General features: G+C 45.6%; 1 protein-coding gene across 1 annotated transcript in view; it reads left to right on the forward strand.

Annotated features, from left to right (window-relative positions):
• The first annotated feature begins 19,376 nt into the window (after nucleotides 1–19,376).
• The window catches only part of SFMBT2 (Scm like with four mbt domains 2), a 122,866-nt gene continuing 120,616 nt past the window's right edge, over nucleotides 19,377–21,626 (forward strand). The window contains exon 1 of the mRNA XM_052790412.1: nucleotides 19,377–19,496. The gene's annotated coding sequence lies outside the window, so the exon portion shown is untranslated. The remainder of the gene's footprint in view (nucleotides 19,497–21,626) is intronic.

The following is a 21,626-nucleotide window of genomic DNA, read 5'->3' on the forward strand; positions in this document are numbered from 1 at the left end:
CCACTGTCTTAAAAGTTTTTTGTTACTCTCATAGCTGGTCTCTGATAAGAAACATGTACACCCTTTCTTCAGGATAAAAGTCAGGTGCGGAGACTGCCAAGTTCTTGGTAGCCGTATGAGAAGCACAAGAGTCCATAATGATCATATTGGAAATTAAATGGGAGAGATGAATAAAAGTGGAGACTTGTGTTATTTTTCTTAGGATCCTTAGTATCCTACCCAGGCAACCAGACAGTGTGAGTCTCATCCAACACTCAAACATTGATTTTGTGCTGTAGAAGGCAAATGTTGCAAAAGACAGAGGAACTGATTAGCCTGAGCCAGTTCTTCCTGGAGGACTGAGTGCTGGGATCTCGATTTTGGGTTCAATCCCTGCTTAGTGACTTCCTCTGTTTAAGCAAGAAGAGTAAAAGTGAGAAAACTTGTGGGCTGAGATAAAGACAGTTTGATAAGTACAACAAAACCAGCGCATGCAAGCAAAGCAAACCAAGGAATTCATTCCCCACTTCCCATGGGCAGGCAGGTGTTCAGCCATCTCCAGGACAGCAGGGCTCCATCACGCGTAATGGTGACTTGGGAAGACAAACGCCATCGCTCCCAACGTCCCCCCTTCCTTCTTCTTCCCCCAGCTTTATATGCTGAGCATGACGTCCCATGGTCTGGGATATCCCTCGGGCCAGTTGGGGTCAGCTGTCCCGGCTGTGTCCCCTCCCAACTCCTTGTGCCCCCCCAGCCTCCTCGCTGGTGGGGTGAGAAGCAGAAAAGCCCTTGGCTCTGGGTAAGCCCTGCTCAGCAGTAACGAAAACATCCCTGGGTTATCAACACGTGTTTCCAGCACAAACCCAAAACACAGCCCCATACCAGCTACTCTGAGGAAAATACCCAGCTACTACCCCAGCCAAAACCAGCACACTTAGGTTAGTCCTGTGTTTTCTGAATTCAAGGGGAATCTTTTTCCTGGCTCCAGCTGGCGTTAGATCAGATCTGTAAATCACACCCTTAGATGAGATCTGATACAAAACAATCTCAGCTGAATGAGTCCATTTACTGGAGATGTGTTTTCACATTCTAGTTTCAAACACTGGACCCATGCCACAAATAGCCAACATACAACTTCTCTAAGTGCAGAAATACTATAGCATAAATATGTATACATACTGAGCTTGCTGTCTCCTTCAATTTTGGAGGGGAGGCTGTGACTGCAGGGCATTGGGTATATTGCTTTTGAACAGCTTACAGTCTCTGACATGTAGACATGCAGTCAAAGCTGGCTTTCTAGGCTTTCTCAAATGGTGTCTCCTCACCCCGTGTCTGAATTTAGTATCTGGAATGGACAAAAGGATCCTTGAAGCTGTTTACTGGGGAGCCCCAGTGCTCAGCTGGGTGAGCATGGCTTGCAGACCAGGCTGGTTTTCTTTCTGATTCCCGAGCTCGGCAGCGTGTGGATGCAAAGCTATCTGAAATGCCTGGCAGCTCTCCAGAGAAGCTGTATCCCAGAGGAGTCAGGATTTTTTACTGCATTTCCATCTTTAGCAGGAGAAGAGAAAAATATTTGAAGGAGCAGGACAGCAGCTGCTACAGATGATCATACAAATCCATCCCACACTACAGCCCTGAAATACTTTCCAGAGTTAGTTGCAGATTTCATTATATTTTAAGTCTGCGATTTCTTTTATTATGTATGATAATTTTTTTTAACAGCACCTGCGAGGACATTTCCTGCAAAGGTTTCCCACAACAAACAGGACCAAGCTTGTTCCCTCATTGGCAAAGCAAGGGCAGAAGGTACCACTGTGACTACCTTGAACCTTAGTCAATTGTTCAGGCTGTATAAGTTGAAAAAAACCCAGTGTCTTGATGAAAGCTAGGGCTGGTTGACTTCTGAGCGCTGGCCCACAGCAATGGGCAAGACACGGTGACCTACCTTTGGTCATCTGAAAGTGGAATCTAATCCAGACTAATCCTTGTCTGATCTAAGCTGCTCACCTGGGCTTCATCCAGTCAATGGGAAGCCTCTTTGGGTAGGAATTCATCACCCTCCTGACCTTAGGGAGAGCCTGGGTGAGTGCCTTAGACAAGATGCCTCATCTGCAGACTGTATCCCTACGTTGCTGCTGGAGGTGAGGTAGGTCCCCGAGCCATCACCGCCAGGCAGTGAGCCTGATGAGAATTTGTAGCGTGAGAGGCTTGGGCTTGCAAAGCCTTGGTGGTTGCAGTCAGGATGATCACTCAGAAAATCTAAGGATTTTCTCTAGGGAGCACAGCCCAGTCACAGCACTGCCTGCTTTTCATTAATGACAGCAGCATACCCAAACTTAGGACGTGGACTGAGATCATGGTGAAAAAACGCAACATGGAGAGCAGAAATAAAAACAAAGAGTGTTCTTTACCCCAGGGAAAGCATCTTTGTGATGGAGCTGTACAAACTCCTATAGTTCCCTGAACGTTTTTTGGGGTGGTTGCTCGTGACTGCGGTGCCTACTCCAGACCTGCAGCTCTGTTACAGGCATTGTAATGTTCATGCCAGCCTTTTGCATTTGAAGTTGCTGCTCAAGATTTTAAATGGAAGTGACTCTTTCAGATGCTGGGACTGAATTTCAAACTGTGCCGCAGGGTTTGGCACTTCTGCAAGGAATGAAGTTTTGGAAACATGTCACATGCATCAGTGAATACTGAAGCAGGGAGAAGGTTTGAGAAATGTGCAAAGAAATTGTGTTTTCTGAGTTAAAGATGCAGTTTCAGAGAACTTGTGGAATCCCTCACTTGAGACTAGCCATGAAGGAGAACAGGCACTCCAAAATAACAGGCAGTCTCAGAAAAAGCTTATGAAAATACCCTGTTTTAAACTTCGAAAAAATGATCAGATTTTGCTAGGCTGCAGAACATAGCCAGGGAAGACCATGAGTTTTGGATGGAAAACAATATAGCAGTAACTTAAGACCAAAAACTAACACCACTGAGGAGATGAGAAAGCATGGGAAGTTCTGGAGATAACAGGATACCCATATTTGGATCAACAATGCTCAAATATTAAAGGTAGGATCCATCTCACCTAACCTGACCTGTGGACAACCAGCTTAGACTTGCAAGGGGAGAAAGGAGCTCTCTCACCATGCAGTCCACCTGCCCTGGGGCAGACGTGATCTGAACATCTGTAAGTGTCCACCACTGTCTACTGAGGGAGCCTGGACCCCAGCCTTAAAGTACAGACATAATCCTTGTGTAGCTGCATTTGATCAATTGAATCTGACCCTAATTCGCATTGAGGGAGTTGAAACAACATAAGGGCATTCCTAGAGGGATGTAGATAACATCTACATAGAGAAAGTTAGACTCGAAGTATAGAAACAAAGACAGACCAATTACCCTGTGAAAAGAGTAGTATCACCAAGAACATATCATGATAAAAAAATGATGACAAAGCAAAGCTGAAAAAATGCAATTAAGAAAAGAGAGAGCTAAGGTGGTGGCAGTTATAACAAAGAAGGATGATGGTTATAAGCTCAGCACATTCGCTTGTTGCCCCTAAGAAGGCTGCAGCACCTTCGGTCTGGGGGTTTTTTTTGATGTCCAAGGCCATTAAGTACTCTTCTCTCACTCAGACCCCAGTATCAGTGGGGTGGGATTTGTCTCAGTCAATTTTAGCTGTCCAAAGTTAGACCGTTAGTCTAAGTTAGCTGTCTGAGCTCCCTCCAGAGCCCGTGGAAGGAAACAGAGTTCTCTAAAGAAGATTCATCTCTTCTTAATACTGCTGTCTGAAATAGTGAGGCGAATTGCTCTCCAACAGTGTGACCTCCCTCCACTGGATCTAGACACCTTACTCCTAAACAGCTACATTTAGTTGAGAAAAACCACAGCCTGTGCCCTGCTTTTTCTTTGGTTAGAAATCCCAATCTGTCCCCTTCCAGCAGCTGCCTAGCTGATTGCATTGCAGACACCCCCCCCCAATGTATTTTGCCAGGTTTGACCCTCTGAAAAACAGCACTTAAACCGCTTTGCAACTTCAGCTTGTATTGTTGCTCCAGCTGACATATCTGTGCTTCTCATCTGCTTCCTCTTCCTTCAGTAGCTTTTCATTCTCTGCTAGAATGAGGTGCCTAATATTAGATCGCCGTGATCTCTCAGAGTGTGGGAAACAGCAATGCTTTCAGAGTAAGGGTGGTGGCCTCCTCTATGCTTTGGAGGGAGCGTTGGACATACAGTACCTGGAGCTGTATGTGGCTTCCAGGAATAGCTGAATTGTCCAAGGCTAAAAGGGATGGGTAAGACCCTGAGGCAGAGGGTGTCTTTCCCTTCATCGTGAAAGAAGGGCAAAACCAAGCCTTCCTCTAACGGAACTGATACGCTTATTTTACGATGTGACAGGGTGTTTCTAATGGGCATTTCTTTTATTCATTTATTTGCTTGCTATTCGGACAAGGAAGATGAAGTATTTTCTTCTTAATGTCCTATCTAAGCCACCGGGGACCTTTGCGTGAAGACAACCATGCAATAGGTAAGCGGTTCTGTACCCACACTCACAACTCCCCAGCAAGCACTTCTGGGCTCTGCCAATTGGTGACAAATAGACATTGATTTTCTGATCCAGTGCTTGCTCCCTGGGGAAGCTGAGCAAAGGTTATTCTATTTAGGGACTGATTTGACATATGGCTCTTGGAAGCTGAAAAGTGTCTGTAGGTAAATCAGGGTTTACTGCCAGAGTGGTTCATTCAGGGACATAATTAGGCAAGCATGCACATGCAGACCCATGGAAAGATGCCCGTAGGCTTTTTGTAAACTGTGCAAGTAGCATTCAGAAGGTGGTTGTTCCCATAGCTGGTTCAGAAGGAAAAACCTGAATATGCTTTTCATAACATAGCAAAAAGTTCTTTTTATGACAAAAAGTGATAGAAAATTCATATTTGTCAGAGTGATTTACAAATCCCCAGTCACTGTATGTGTCTGAGACCAGCTCTACTCTTAAAAAGTTTTTCTGACAGTATTGCATCAGTGAGGGGGTGAAATTTTACAATCATCTTCCTGTGGTACATGCAGTTGAAAATGAGGCTTTAACTGACCTAAATTTTACTCATTACACAATTTTTTGCAAGGAGATCTGTGCCTAGTGACTTTTGCCATCTGATCCCACATGACCTCTGCTGAGATCTTAGCTTTTGGCATAGCTCAGGGTAGGGTCCCAAAACTGAGATTTTCCCTCTCTGCCTGGGAGGAATAGGTCTGTTATTATATACCATTCGATAAGGATTTGTTCTTGAAGTCAATATTTATTTCAGACTCACCCTAAATGGTGTTTCTACTTTCTTCTGCTTCTACTGTTTCTTCTACTTTCACCCTTGCCCTAATAAAATACTGCTGTTGTAGCAGGTGACCTCTTAGCTTAATGCTGATGATGTAGAACATACGCTCTTGTCCTCCCGCCTCTTCACTTCTGGATGTTACAACCGAAACACAAACCCCTGAATACTCAGGGATTTCCAAAGGCTGGAAGACATCTGTTTGCTATCACAGATGTTTGCAGGTTAACACAGGGAAGAAAGAATATTGGCCAGTGAGATTCAGAATGGGCTCAAATTCCTGAAATTAGACATAAATTGTGCTTTGATGAAGAATTAAACAGGGATGAAAAAAATGGAGCATAGGAAACAGTAAGATGAGGAACTTGTTCATCATGATGGAATTGAAATACCATTGGCTTTTCTTCTCCTGATGCACCCCTCCTGGCAATCTTTGACTTGCAGATACACAATGAAGGATTGCAGCATTGGGATGGCGGGCTTGGGTCCACCCCAAGACAAAACCTCACCATATAGGCATTGCAAGGACACTGGGCCACTCTTACTAAGAGTTAGCCAGGAGAAGTTGGGCTTCTAGCTTACGCTTGCTGTCTAGATTGCTCTTCCAGGCAAAGCCATATATACCTCCAGCATGCAATTCCTCCTGTGTGGGACAAATATCTAGAAGTGCTAGGGATCACTCGCTGGAGGTACCTGTTTAACCATAGTGGCCATTTGGGCAGCCTAGATCAGGCAATTATATACTAGTGGAAGGCTGCAGCAGTGAATTTACGATGCAAGTTTGTGCGTGAAATGGTCCTAAATAATCAGGGAGTCATGACATCACAGAGTGTCATTTCAGAAGACAACGGTTGCCAAATATATCTCCACCATTCAGCCTAGAGTGAAGACGTCCAAGCTAGTTTGGTTACAGGAACCAGTCCTGCTGTAGCAGGAAGAAGTGCTCCTGTGGGCTCATTTTACTCTGTTTTCAACAAGGAACGTATTACAACAGCTACATTTTTCCTGGATAGGTGTGTCTGCATCGGGGTGCAGCACAGATACAAGCATCAGTTGGGACCCTGTACCAAACCCAGGAGGTGATATGGGGAGTGGTGGCTCAGGGACGTAGTGCATGAAAGAGGGAGATGTGGCAGCAGAGCCGAGGCTCGCAGGGAGATCTGAGCGGCAGAAGTGTCACCCTTCCTGGGAAAGCCATCACGGCCGCCTTCAAGAAATGTGCAAAGTGAGTTTTTCTCTCCAATAAGCTGGTATTTTCTCTCTCCGTGAATAAAGAGCATGCTGTTCACTTGCTGTGTGTATAATAAACTCCACAAAAAAACATCCTGTTTTTTTCAGCAGGATCCTATCGGCTAAGGTAAAAATCATTCCAAAAATCATTTATTTCTTCAGAAAGTGTGGGAGTGCTTGTCCCTGCTGCTGTCAGTTCCCATCCATCCCTTTTATTGGGCAGTATCAACGCACACTCTTCCAGCGAGGACTGCTCAACGGCACACAATAAAATTGATTCATTACTCATTTTCTTCTTATTATCTTTCAATTGCTCCAGCTCTTGATACCACTTAAAGTGGACATTAGCTCTTTGTAATCAGTGTGTGTGCCACTAATGCGATAACAGTCCTAGGAGAGAATGCTTTTACTCCAAGCTTTCATTACATATATTTTCATTTAGTCTCATTACACCACGTGTATTTCTCATGAACTTCTTATAATGCCTTTATACAAGTTTGCTTTATCTGGAGGTAGATCACCATAGTAAGGAGTGAGAACACAAATGCATTTCTTGGAAAAGCTGGCCCAGGTGTTCTGTGGGGTAAATGAGAAGCATTTAGTGATGGGAAGTGGTTTTATTCACAGGAGCTGGCTCTCGAGCTCTGTGTAAAGGAAAACGCTGAAATCACTAAGAGTGAAACTCAACTTTAGTGCTCCACTTTGGCATCAAAGCAAAACTGTTTAAACTCTAGGAGAAGCAAGACTTTCTGTTTATAATCAGCCTTGAAAAATGGAGATAGGAGTTGATAGCTTTGTTTTGGGATAGGAAGGAGGACAATTTGAACTTCTGTATGCATTGGGAAGGATTACAGCAACAATGAATTTGAGGTAGTTTTGCAGACTGTAGTTTGTCTTCTGGGAGGAAAACTCCTCCCAGTTATGGCACTCATTTAGGGTTTAATTCAAATAGGTTCAAAGCAGTGTAGATCCAGTGCAGCAAAACTCATAAACACATGCATAATTTTGTCCAGATATGTAGTGACCCTATGGGGAATCTCTGCTCCCTACTGGAGTCTGTGGGACCAGGATTTCTTCTTGGCTTTGGGTTGGATTTGGGACTCTTTTCACCTAAAGGTCCAGACCAAGGGGCCTCACAGGCTGCTTTGGTCCCACAAGCCAGTTTTCCTTGCACTGAGACAGGGCATGACCAGTGTGAATAATCAAACGTGGGAGTTAGGAAGTCTCAGGTATGGATACAACATTTGCTGTTTACCCTAGAGTAATAGGAGTTTCCCATCCAGGTCCCTACAGTGATTTTCTCCACCAATTACAAAGGGGATTAATACTTCATATGCAGATATCTAAATATATCCTAGTTCAGACAGATGAACACAACATTAAACATTTTATGGGATCAGATTTCTTTTTAATTAAAGGAGCCCTTTATTTCATAGTAACTTTAAAAGTCTTATTTATCATTACATTCTTCAGGAGTCTCTTAAGAAAATAATTTCCTGCTACCGTTTTTACTCAGTCTTTGGCTCTCCTATCTCTTGTCACCTGTAACAAAGTGCTGTAGGAAGGAGCGCTGCTGTATTGCTTTCATGTTCACCACCAGCTCTGGTATGGATGGTTGTTATAAAGCTTCATACATAATATATGCCATGTCTTAAAGCAGACACAAATCATTTTATTAGAATAGGAGAACATATGAAGAGTCAGACCAAAGGCCCCAGCTACTTCAGTTTCCTGATTTTCCACAGCGCTCATAATAAATTATGAAAACTTCCCCAAATTACTGACATTTCCCCAGAACAAAACCCCATTTCCTGCTTCTGGGATGCAGTCTTGGGTGCCCCAGAAGCTCTCAAAGGTTTTATTGAAGTATGTAAGGGGTAAGATTAATCTGAAGAATCAACTTTAGGCGTCTTCATATAACTTAGCTCCCATTATACTTGGTAGATATCTGGTCAATGCAGCCAGTCAAGTCTAGAAAGCAATTCAACTCACCCCCAAGTTTGGTACCTGCATTTGCTCAGCTCTGTTGTTCTCCAGATCCCACTGACCAACTGGCTGCTGGATCTCCATCGACTTTGAGCTTGGGCACTCAGGGTAGGCTTCGGTGACCTGAACTAGAAGATTTTCTAGCAGATTTGGCAGAAGATAGGTCAGAGATCCAACCCAGAGCGGTAGTTGGAGACCAGGTGGGGCACCCTGAGACAAATGAAAGGGCACTGGACATCTCCATTTAGGCATTTGAATCCATCTCCTGACCCACATGGAGATGCCTATACTGGTGACACCTAGATTTAGATGCTCTAATCTGGAACTGCGTCCCAGGAACCTCATCAGACTAATTGCCCAGAGTCTGTAGCCAGTCAGTGGAGGTAGAGAGGCAATGCAGAACAACCTGCCCACACTCAGTATCACCCCCCGCCCTCACTGCCTGCTCTGCCTTGCTCTCCAGATGGATTTCCTAGGCTTGGTCATGCTGAGAGAAAAAAACCTTCTCCTCTGGTTATAAATATGTGAAGCTTGTTTGCTGCTTATCACAGAATTATGCTTGGAGAAACCTTGTTAAAAGGTGTCATTACAAACACTGGCAGGGTTGTAGATATACTTCTTGTAAAGTCAAATGGGAGTCAAAAGCACTGGCTGTGAAACCTGCGTTGTACTGATGGAGGGAGGTGCAACCCAGCCAAATAAACCTTTCAAGCACATCCATTGACATGTTCTAATTATGCAACAAGTGACATTACACTTGCCAGTTTAAGGAGGCATTGTCACATGAGCTTTCATCCCTGACATTTCTAACGTCTTGCTTTTCAAACAGAAAATATTTGCCCTGGCCCTGTCTTGTTGGCATCTCTTCCGAAGTCCCCCTTTGCCATGCCTTGTGCTTTGCATTCTTTGTTTATGCTAATATAATGAGCTGCCTTTTGTGAATCCTGGATAAATAGGATATTTCATAGACAGTAACATAATCAATTAATACTAGACTGTGAGCATGAGTTATTTACCTAAACACTACTTTAAATCCAATGCTTTTCAGCAAGCAGTTCCTTTTGACAGGACTGGGCAACATCCTTTTGTTTCTAAGAAGGCAAATTAAAGGACATTGAGACAAGTACTAAGAAGGTTTGTCAGGGTAAAACCTTCTTTCATTTTACAATATGAAATTGTAGATGTGAACACGAAAACAGAAGTTGTTTGCATTGAGCAAAGAAAAATGTGATGCCCCCTGTGTAAAGAGACACGTTCCTTTAGACAAAAACTTTTCAGAGTACTAAAATGTATTATTTTTTCAAAACACCATACCAAGAAGGTTTTACACTTATAATGTGAGGTGGTAAAAAAGTGGGGAAGAAGTAGAAATTTTTCATGGTCAAACCTCTTATCTGTTGGTAACATACCTTCCCTGGTGAAGACCCCAAAAGACCTGTCTGGTGCTGGTGAAATCTCCACTACATCTACCCTGCTTGCGTCATTTGCTGTAAGAAGAGATCTCCAGCCTCCAGACCAAGCCACGTCCATCCAGCTCATGGCTGGCCTCTTTCCCAAGGCCACTGGCCATGGTCGCCTTGCATTAGCACTTGGCCATGGTGTCCTCTGGGATTCATGTGACATCTCTCTGGCCCTAAGATAAGAATTAATTTTCAGTGCAAAATGCCTGAAGATGCGGCCCACCGGAGTGGCACTTTTATGGCTCATCCTTCCCATGGGATCCTGGCAGACTGTCCTAAGGGTACTTGAGGTTGAGTCTTGCTAGGATAGCGTTAGAGAACTGCGTAGGACAGAGGGAGGTAAATTTATCATGGGTCGTACTGCCTTCAAAAGATAATCCTTCAAGCAATCCCTGAACGCACCCAGTGTTTCATCTCACAGGGAACTGGTTGGTTCCATCCAAAAGAAAATGTGGGAGAGAATTAATATTTATGGTGTGTAGCTGGTCAATATTTATGGTGTAAGAACGGCAGGAACAAGCTGGGAAACTAGTTTTTTTCACAGTACAGCTGAGCCCACGGAAAAGTAGGGCTGGCATTTTTGTCAGAAGCTGCTCCTGCTCTGCTCCTTGGCTTCGAGGCAGGATTTAGGAGATGGCCAGATGTGCACATTGGCCAACTGGAAACAGCTGGACAGACAGCACTGTCCAGAGATCCCACTGTCATTCCTGACCTCCAGCCATGCCAGTTAACGAAATCAAAAGGGAAGTCGCAGTACAGTTGAACTGCACAAAACCTACGTCTTATTAAATGTCACCAATTCTCGCTGACCATGTTCCGTGCCATGTTTTAGGGTACCAGATCAGTGCCACCATATAAATCAGAGCGGTTGACTTTTGGTCGGCACGGCTGGGTGACTGCAGGCATCTTCTGCTGGCACCGCAGGCGCTACATGAGGATGTCTGCACACAGCCAAAATCCAGCTTTTTTTTCATGATCCTTCCAAGGTCTATGCGTGGGTTATGGGAGAGAGCAGCCTTTATTGTGCCCATTGGGGTCCAGCAAAACCCAAGTCACTTTTTGCTGGGGGGTATACAGGAAAGTCCTGTGTTTTGGGGCTGAAGTTGTATCTCATCCCCTTTACAGGTATTTCTGGGCAGCCAGGACAGGTGCTGTGGATTTTCACCCTCTCTGGCTGCTTGACTCTACATGTGGCAGCAGCTACAATTTTTTTTTCCAGCTTGAATTTTTGGGGTTTGGCTGTAACTTTGTGACAGACGTAGGAGCTGAGTTGCTCTGCATGATTTCAGAGCGAGTGTGAATTTCAAATAGACCAGATGCTGCTATCGGACCAAATCTTACTAAAGCTCCGTACAAGTCTGGGGGTGCTTGAACGTAACCAGACATGTCCAGGGCAGGCTTATTGAGAGTCCAAAAGTGGAGAAAAAGGTATCAATGTCATAATGAAAGTAAGGACTTTGAAGAACTGCCTCGAGAAAAGATGCTTCCCTAGAAGGTGAGATCCTGGGTGATGTCCACAGCTGATTACAGCCTTTTGGGTTTTTAAAAAATGTTCCTACGTTCCTAAAACCTATTGTTTATGTAAGAAAATCCAAAAAGGATTTAAATTCTTAAATACCTCTATGGACCTGGCTTTTAATTTGCCTAGATTTCAGTCTTCAACCTGTATTAAGCTTCCTTTCTAAATGCAAGATTTTGGGGGAAGCAAGGATTATTCCTTCCTCTGGCTCCTCTGGATCCAAACAGCACTGGAGCAGAATCAGGATCTTGCTGCAAGTACCTTTTACTCTATTTGTCACTGAAACTAAATCCATGTGATTTGATTCCCCAACAGTCCATAGAGACCTCCAGGGCATGATGAAAGGAAAGTCCCAAACTGCTATGTATCCTCTAGCTTCAAATGAGGATGAGAAAACATTTCACAGGGATGTACTTTATTTCCTGTTAAAAAAAATTCCGTCTATACGGGCTGAAAGCTGATGTGGGTCATCATAACTGCTACCATCTTCATCCTCACTGACGTCCCCAGCCCTGCACACCCCAATGAGCTGCCCAGCAGCAAGCCTTCACCAAGACTGAGGAAGAGTAAAAGCGGGAGAGCAGAAATCACCGTGCTGCGGCTGAAGATTATCTGTGCATGCGAGTTGGCCAGGAATATTAGTTTTTAAAATCTTTCTTTTCAAGAAACTGTATTTTTAGGGCTTGTAGGTTATCAGAGGTGCAGGTAAGACCTATGAGCACATAATGTTTTTAAAAAAGATGTGGCTTTAGGAATATTTCAGAGATTTTGCATTATCTCAGGAGGGAGTGGATCCCGCATAGCTGGAGAGTGGAGAAGAGGGATGTAACAGGAGAGGGGTCACAAGATTTGCTTTGGAGTAAAAAGCTCACTGCGTTGGCAAGACTCAGTTCTAAGGTACAGGATACTGGCATTTTTCAGCAGATTCTTCAAGCAGTTTATAAAGCCGTGGCACTATTCCTCTTTCCATTTTAGAGGTGGGGAAACTGAGGCATAGAGGCTGTCACTTGTCAGAGGTCAGCCAGTCTAGAGTAAAACCATGGTCACCTGTAGGCAGGACATGGACTACCAAGGGAGCATGGTCTGAAATGAGATCAGAAAATCTACTTCATGGAAAAAAGCTCTGTTCCCTTCTTCGTTTATTAACCCACAGCTATGTCTTGTTCAACAGAGTCCTAGTAAGGAAAGTATTTATATACCTTCCCTCCTGATCCCTGGACTGACATACTTAGTCCCGGGCTCATTATGACCTTAAATATGTTACCTATTACCTTTAATGGCATATTGTAGACTCCTCCACTCGTATGCATTCTTATTAAATGTGCTTAGCAACCTGGCAGTGAAGAAATAGAAGTGTCAGCTTCTTCAAATTAAAATAAAAAATCAATTACGCTCTTAGGGGCAGATGGAGATTAAGCTGAATACAATGTACATTTACACTGTTGTGGAAGCCGAGGCCTTTATGTGCAATTAGTGGCATTTCATTCTTAATCTTCCTCCTTAATACAGAAGGAGCCATTAAAAGTGTAAAAGCCATCCACAAGCCCATTTCACAGTCAGCTTCGGAGAGGTGCTTCCAAATGCATCATTTTCATCTCTGTTTTGTAAATAAAAAAAATTACTTTTATGCCCCTTTAATTCTTCACTGTTATTTTGGGGGTGACAGTGAACGGGGGCTGGAAGGAGGGAGGAGGAGGTCGAGTGTATAATTGCAAGATTAGTTTTTGTTGCAAGGGGAGATATTCGCCAGAGAAACTTGAGCACAAATTGTGTCATGGATGGGCTTTTGGGCTGTTGTGGGAATGTGCCAGGGCATTTCTGCCCACAACTGACCAGCTCATAAATCTGATTCAGTACCAAAACGGTGGAAGTGCTTTGGCTGGCTTTCAAGTCTGCTGTGAAAGCAGGGCACACGGAGAGCCGGAACGACTCGGTATTTTGCATGCTATGATACAGAATTCACACAACGTGCAGCAACTTGGGGTGCTGCAGCAATGACGAGACGTGCAGATGTGAGGCACAATTTACATTTTTTAATAAGACGTGAGCTCCTGGTCATCCTTGTCAGTCAGAGGTTTTGGTCTTGTTCTGCCATTACGGAGATTCCTGTATTAAAGGGAAATGGAGAAATGACTTGTTTAGCATCACAGAGTTGGGCAGAAACACCCCTGTGAAGTGAAAGCTATAACCGCTGTGCCGTGCTGCCCCACATCTGAGGTCTACATCGATTTCCATTACTGCAGCCTTTCCCTGTGACTGCACATCTCTGTGTGAGAGCTCAGCTCCTCCTGCCTCAGTTTCCCAGCCACCCTTCCCAACACCAGCTCGTAGAGGCTAAACACACCAGGAGGTGTTTTCCTGCTGAGGAAAAGCCTGTAAATACTCAAAATAAATAAGGAAGCTGTTAAAAAATGCTAGAAATGAGCAAGTTCTTGATATGGGAGTGGATGTCTTCCATAGTGCAGGCTTGATCAATAAGACTCATAGCTATGAGCCTCAGTATTGAACCTCAGTGCTGTGATTTATTGGATATAACATGTGCTTCCTTTTCATTTACTGCTAAGGTGGAAGAGCTATTGTTTAGCACTGAGACCATGCTTTCTAGGCATTCTTGAGCTGCAGACATGATGCACCGGCTCAGATTTTCCAGCAAATGTTAAAGCCAGTCATTGCCCCTCTGCTGAGTAGTCCCAACTCATACGCACCGATTTCTAATCAACAGGCAATAAAAATAAATAAAATTTGGCGAGTAAGCTGCAGTGAAGACTGCCTTGGGCTGTGGAATTGATGTGTGGATCTCCGCGTGTTGTGTGCGTCCCGAGCAAGGGTCTGCAGGGCAACTGCTGCTGGAGGCTACGGGCATGCCTGGCCCCGAAACCTCCCGTTTGAGAGGTGATGATCCCTTTGCCAGGTATCCCTTGAGCTGCTGGAGGAGAAGGGGTACGGCAAGGGACCGGCTTTTTACCCCTGCAACCACTGCACGCAGGGCTGGTGCTGTCAAGGACGAGGTGCAAAACCGTGTGAGACTATAACCCGGCGAAGGTTTTATGAATCCCAAGCCAGTAATCTCATTGCTGTTCACAGCATTTAAGAAGCAGGACTTTTACTGCCAAGCGTAACGAGGGAGTTTAAATTTTGGATTACCTTCACTTATGCTAATCTCTTCTTTAGATCATGCCTTAAACACCTGCCTTCAAAGCACCCGGCACTCAACGGTAAATCGGCCGAAAAAAGGTATCTGCAAAATGCAGCTTAAATGTGATATCCCTCTCCAGGAGATGGCACTGTGAAACTAGTCTTTCAGCATCCTAACGCGAGCTTCCAGGGACCAACTTCTCTCTGAATTAGGGCTGAGGAATAAAAAGAAGACAAAGGTGTAAGTAAGTGATAGCCCTGGCCCCAAGACACAATGCCAGCCTCAGCCGGCACGAAATAAGGGCCTTACGGTGTCTTTTCCTCTTGTAAAGATTGAGTATAAGGTAGATTGAATAGGGTAAGACTGTAAGAGGCTGAACACCACCGTTTTTTGCACGGAGGGGAGAAAATGCAGAGTATCTTCATTAGGAACCCAGGAGCAGTCCCGCAGAGAGGACATGCCTATGGCAGAGGAACAAGTAACAGGAGCTGCACTTGGCAATGGAGATGGCCCCAGACGACGTCCCGTCGGTCTCCTCTCTGACACCAAGCTCCTGTTAGACAGTCTCCCCGCTTCAGCTCACTCAGGTTGGATACCTCTAACCATCCCCAAATAATTCACCGGTGCCAGCTGCACAGCCTTGCCCCTTTTTGCAGTGCACCTTGACTTGATGGCAGCATCCCAAAGCAGGCAGATATCTCCCCAAAGTGGAGCTCTTTTGGGTATAAACCTGGCTGTACCAAATAACTTCTGCCCAGTCTGATAGTGTTTATCACAGATGAACCTCCAGAGCCTGAGTTTTGCCATTTTACCTATAGAAGGGTTGGCTCGGATCCTACCATTTGCACTATCTGCAAGGCTAAAGCCATTTACTCATGTTTATGAACATGTCTAGACAATCTGTGCAAATACAGACTTCACCTCAGCACCACGTGGAGTACTCTCAGTCCTCCAGGCACCTGGCTAAATTGGGGCCAGAAGTGGGTACCCAAATGCGCAACCATCTACAAAACCTATGAAGTCCCCTGGGGCATTTATTTCCCTGAGCCAGGAGAAAAGAGAGGAACTGGGAGCCTTAATGCTGTAACACTTGTGTGTGTGTACATGCTTGTGTCTCTTTGTGTAGGGGATCTTTTTACATCCCCACCCCTCCTCCAAAAACCTGAACCTGCTGAAGGTGACAGCCTGGAAAATGGGAGAGGTTTTGTGTGTTGATAATCTATGCCGGAGATCAGAAACTGCTGATATCTGATCTAAAGTAATGGGTCTGGCTGAATTTCACTGGGTTGGACATGTTTCTTTTGTTCAGCTATGGAAAACTTGGGGTGTGAACAGTTATACCCTTTGGGGGTGATCATCGGAGGCAAGGGCAGATGGATGATCATTGCAACTTGGGTACTTGGTGCGGAGGTAAATACAATTTTTTATCAGTGGTATTTGCATAGAAGTATTTTTGTTAAAAACAATAACAACAAAAAATTTCAGATATGATGCTTCTATTCCCAACCTGAAATACAGGTTTGGGTGTCACTAGCTGCCAACAGATGAGGCATTAAATAGCATGGGTAGTAGGGAAATTAATGTCGCCAAGTTGCCTTTGATCAGTTGAAGATACATCCCTGAGAACACCGCATCACTGAGACTAAAACTGGAGCTAACCTCGGTGTGATTTTTTCACCAGGGATTAAATCCATTTTACATCTTAGGGTACTACACAGGGACAATTTAGTATTTCTCAAAGTGCTTTCTTTTTCCCAGTGATGCTCTAAAAGGTAACATTAAAACGAAATCTCTCAGCTATTACTGCAGTTCATGTCCACTAAACCAATTTGTATTCTCAACTATGAGCAAGATCCAAAGTCTTTGCTGCCAACAGGAGCCGTTACAGTCATCTTCAGATCAGACCTGATATAAATCTGCACCTTTTCATTCATATCGGAAAGTCTTATTGTAGCAGCCACCTAGAAAAAATTCTGAAGGGATTTTCTTCCTCAGCCTTGATTATTTTTATGTTGGTTTTTTTTAATCCACCTCTTTGGACACCTTCCACAGAGCTAATTTAGATCAGAAACTCTTTGGACAAGGATAATGCTTTCTTCTACATCTCCATGTACAGGGCCAAATGCACTGTCAGTGCCTCAGAAATAGCCTCTGTATAAAAATAAAAGGGGGCAGGGCAGAGAAAACCAAGGCCAAGAGGGAAGAAGCAGCTTCAGAGAGGTCGGTGGAACCGAAGCTCCTGCAAAGAGCACTTAAGTGTGAATGGAAATAAAGCACAAAGGCATCTGGTGTTAATGGAAAGGAGATGGAGGCACATCTGAAATGCTGTGAGAGCCGCTGTGGCTGTGTCCCTAAGCTGGATGACGGTAGTGTCACCCGCCACCAGCTTTAGATCAAAATATGCCGCAGCAAGAGGAATTTCAGTGTAACCTAATTTAGAGCAGGTTAACAGGAGCTAGAACAGAGACATCATGTGTGCAGAGCATCTTCCTTTCAAAAGTATGTTGAAAATCTGAAATGTCACCATGCTGAAAATGTCAGCCACTTCCACGATCATCTGGAGAAATGGGACTTCAATGCTTTCCTGGCATCTGTTGGGTTTTTGGTCTTATTTTGAAGTTCTGACAGTGTTCCCTTGCTGTTTTGAAATCCCATCTGACCCAAAGCCTGAAAAAGATGAACTGTGTGATTTGTATGTTTTACAGGAACTCTGCTGGAGCAGGAGGGGCTGAACCCATCTCAGTGACCTTTCAGAGATAGACTGTGAATGGCAAGAACGTGGATTATGGTGAAGAAATGCACTGTCTGCAATATTTGCTCTTTTCTCTGGTCTTCAGTATCTTCTCCATGAATGTAGCCCAGAAAAAAAATCACACCTTTCTTCATCTCTATTGCACTCCTCACTTGCCTTTTTGCACAAAACCCCTGAGGTGTGCTAATGTGTCTATGAGAGGCTGGTGGAAAAGAAAGAGTATGGTGTGAGCGGAAGAGAAAGGGGCTGGGGAGGTTCAGCGATGAATCCCCAGCAAGAACCAGTGCAAAGGGTGCTGGTGATTGCAATGGGACAAGAAGTGCTGGGGCCACATGTGGAAAATCAGCATCACCGCTCTGCTGTGTCCCGAGGTGTTAGACCATCCCCTGCTCCTGCAAGAAGGGATGCTCACAAGATCACCCGAAAACTTCAAACCTTGGCTCAGAAATGACCGGAGAAAAGCAAGTGGAGACAGCGATTGTGTCTGAGCCTGTGGGCTGAGAGGCAAATTTGGCAGCCCGGGCGTGGGGACAGACACGCCAGCGTTTGGGGTGAATTTCACGGTGGAAAGGGCAAAGCTGAGGACCAGTTGCTGCCCTGCAGGAACGATATCCCTTCCCTCGGCTCTCCTCCAGACCTGTTGAATATATATGTGCTGCACCAGCCTCCATCCCGGAGGATGCTCCAAAAGCATCCACTTGCATCCTCAGTCCTATCAGGGATGCAGTCCCTGCCTGCCTGCAAGGAGAAGGGGTTTGGGGCTCCAAAAATCCCCAGCAAGAAGCATTATGCAGCCCCCGGGCAGGGCTGCAAGAGAGGGAGCAAAATCCCTACAAAATACACCCACAGCCCCGCTGCTGAGCAAATCCAGGTAGGGAAAGCTCCGAAATCGGCCGGGCACCACCGGTCGGAGCATCCCGAATAAACCTGGCTGCAGAGGGGGCTTTTATCCCCATCCCGTCCCTTGGGGATTTTTCTTGCATCCCTGGGAGTAGGAACAGTCGGAGGGGGGGGCATGGGCAATGGTGTCTGGCCAGACTTTCCAGCTCTGCATCGGGGCTGATTTTCTCAAAAAAAAAAAAAAAAAAAATCAGAAAAATCCCGCAGTGTGGCTGTACGTGCAAACACCACCCCCCCCGCCAAGCACAGCCGCACACGCCGACGTTCAGCGCAATTCTGCCGTGAATCCCCTGCAACCGCTTAATAAAGAAATAACCAAAAAAAAAAAAAAAAAAAAAGGAAAGAAAGAACCCAGCGTGCAACGACCGAAAGTTGTGCGTGTGCCTGCGCGCCGGGCGGGGCGGAGGGGTGCGCACCAGTTGATTTTGCATCTCGCCCTGTGCCTTCGCCTGCTTTTTTATTTTTTTTTTAATTGATTTTCTGCAACGGGGAATAAACAGGTAACGCAGGAACCTGGGGAAGCGGAGGGGACGGGCGGGCTGGAGGGGACACGGTGTATTTTTTGCTTTCCCTTCTTTCCCCATCTCCCTCCCTGGAAGTTTCTTCGCGACACGGAATAAGGGGAGAAACCGAAATAAAAGGTTGCGGAGAGCGGTGGGGAGGGGAAGAGCGGAGGCAGAGCTCCCACTTTCCCGGCGGAATAAAATGCTTTATGGTATTTTATCGCATTTAACGCGCGGACGGCGAGACCGTGTGATCGCTGCGCGGTACCCCGCACCGCGGAGGAACCGCGGCATCGATTTCACGAGTGATTTTTCAATCCTCCCTTCGGTTATTTAGTCCATTTCCCAGGCGGAGGCACGGCTCGGGGCGCGGAAGCACCGCGGCCGCGTAGCGCGGAGGAGCCGGGGCGATGGTGGTTGGGATGTGTATGTGAATTTTTTTTTTTTTTTTTTTGAAACTGCTGAAAAAGGTCACTGAAGGAGTTGGCTGCTAAATTAAAAAAAAAAAAAAAAAAAAAGAGCCCTAAAAAGAGCGGCAGGCATGCGCACTGCGCGGATGCCATATTGGAATGAGTCTGCCGCGAGTGCGGGCAGAGGGACGGGTCGGCTCCGCTCCGCTCCGCGCAGCGCCGCGCACCGCGGGGGTCTCGCCGCTGAGGCGCGGGAAAAAAAAAAAAAAAGAAAAACACCTCCCCAAAAAAGCCAAACTTGCCCAGGTAAGGTACCGCGCCCGGCACCCCCCCCCCAAAAAAAAAAAAAAAAACCAAAACCACCCCAACCCCTCCCGGCTGGCATTTCCCTTTATTGGGTTTTGCACCGCTTGGGTGGAGAGAGTCGCTTTTCCCCTTCCAAGATACATTAAAAATCTTTTTTTTAATTTTTTTTTTTTTTAGCGGAGGAAGCTGGGTGTGGATTTTTTTGTAATTTTTTTTTGTAATTTTTTGAGTAATTTTTTTTTGTAATTTTTTTAGTAATTTTTTTTAGTAATTTTTTTAGTAATTTTTTTAGTAATTTTTTTTTAGTAATTTTTTAGTAATTTTTTTTTTTAGTAATTTTTTTTTAATTATTATTATTTTTTTCTCCTCCTCCAAAGGAGAAGGCGGCGGTGGAGTTGTTGGGAAGTGTTTGCGGGCGGGTGGCGGGGCGGCTCGGGCAGATCCCCCGGCGGGAGCCGGTACCTGCGCTCCGGTTCGTGGGTGCCGCTCCCCCCGGCGCTGCCTTCCCTGGGCAGGGCACGCCGGAGTTATCACGGGCAGGGTTTGCAATGCCTGTGCAATTCATCGCAGGCGTGCAGGGGCTTTCTTTTTACCTCAGCGTATCGCATTTTAGAGGCTCTCATTTCTTTTTTTTTTTTTTTTTTTTTTTAAAGTAGTAGCTATCGTTTTGGTGCTTTCCTGCTAAGTGCTTGTGCGACCTCCTTTCAAATTTACTAGGCTGATGCACGTCTCGGAAAGAGTTATTTTGGGTGTGCGGGTGGGTTTCTTCGGAATCTGCAGGGGAGAGGGGAAAAAAAAGCTGCTGCAAAAGGCGGGGAGGAAGAAAAGAAAAGAAAAGAAAGCAATCAGCTGTGCCAAAATGTGCAGCCCTGATCTATACATATTTTCCCGTAGCGCTTCCGAACTGCGGTAAATGAATATTTATAAAGCTTGTCAGTTCAACATGGCGGGTTAAGGTGTCTTTAAAAACTGAAAATAAACATTTTGAGAGGAGAAAAAGAAGAAAGACGAGGTGCCACACGTTTGGTTCAACTCTCTTTTGTTGGTCGGAGAGGTGCGCTGGTGAATTAAATGCGGAGGAAAGAGGATGGGATCTGTCCTCGGGGTTCCCCCTCCCCGCAGGACTCAGTGGTGGGAAAAGTGTAGGGCATTTGTATGTGCTGGGAAGAAGCCATGAGAAGGGGCATGCAGACTTCGGAGCCCGGCCGATTTGCCTTTGAATGCCAAAATTGCAGACATGCCATGAGAAAAAAAAAAAAAAAAAGGCAAAAAAAAAAAAAAAAGCCGAGAGACACAGCAATGATTTATTTTGCATTAACAGTAGACATGTCGTGGGATGAGATGTCCTGTTGGAGCTGTCAAGGCTTCCGCGCTCGCCTCGGCGCAGTCAACTGGGGATGTGGTGGGTTTTTTTTTTCTGTTGTTTAGCAAAAACGCTTTGAAATTGCTACGCACGGAAATTTGGGCTGCCGAACAAGTGACTTTCCCAGTGCGTGCTGCAACGAGCGTCTCTTTTGCAGAGAGACCCTAAAAAGCCCAAGACGACGGAGGCAAATCGCAGCTTTGGCAAAGCAAGCAAACGAGAGTTTGCGAGGAGTTTGCAGGGAGTTGTTTGTGCCCTTCCCAGCTGCCTTTTGCAAATGTATTTTCCAGGGGACTGGAGGAGCGAGGCTGCCTCAGAGGCAGGAAAAACTTCCTTGTTCCCGTGCAGAGAGCAGCACTTCGCTGCTGCTGTTCTGGGATTGTTTCACCGTGGTTGCGAGGTGGTAACTTTGGAGCATCTGTGTTTTGTAGCCGTGAGAGGCGATGGGATGCTCCAGCATCGCAGGCTGTCAGTGTCCGGCTGGGAATGGAGGAGCCAGGGAGGGTCTTGGGGGGGGGGGGAAGAGAGCTGATCTGCCTGCCCATTTCCCTGCACCTCTTGGAGATGCTCTCCAGAAACCCACCACGCTTTTATTTAGCAGGAGCGGTTGGAGATGCCGTTTGCGCATCTTGTCACGCAGGTTGAGGTTTCCTCTTCCAAAAGGGCTCTGCTCCATCTTCCCACCCCGTTTCCCCCCACCTTTCTCCAGCCCTCAGCTCCTGCCAGGACCAAGCTTTGCTGCTCAGGGAGGCAGCGACCTCGCATCG

The sequence above is a fragment of the Harpia harpyja genome, chromosome 6 (assembly GCF_026419915.1).
Source record: "Harpia harpyja isolate bHarHar1 chromosome 6, bHarHar1 primary haplotype, whole genome shotgun sequence".
Lineage (NCBI taxonomy): Eukaryota > Metazoa > Chordata > Aves > Accipitriformes > Accipitridae > Harpia > Harpia harpyja.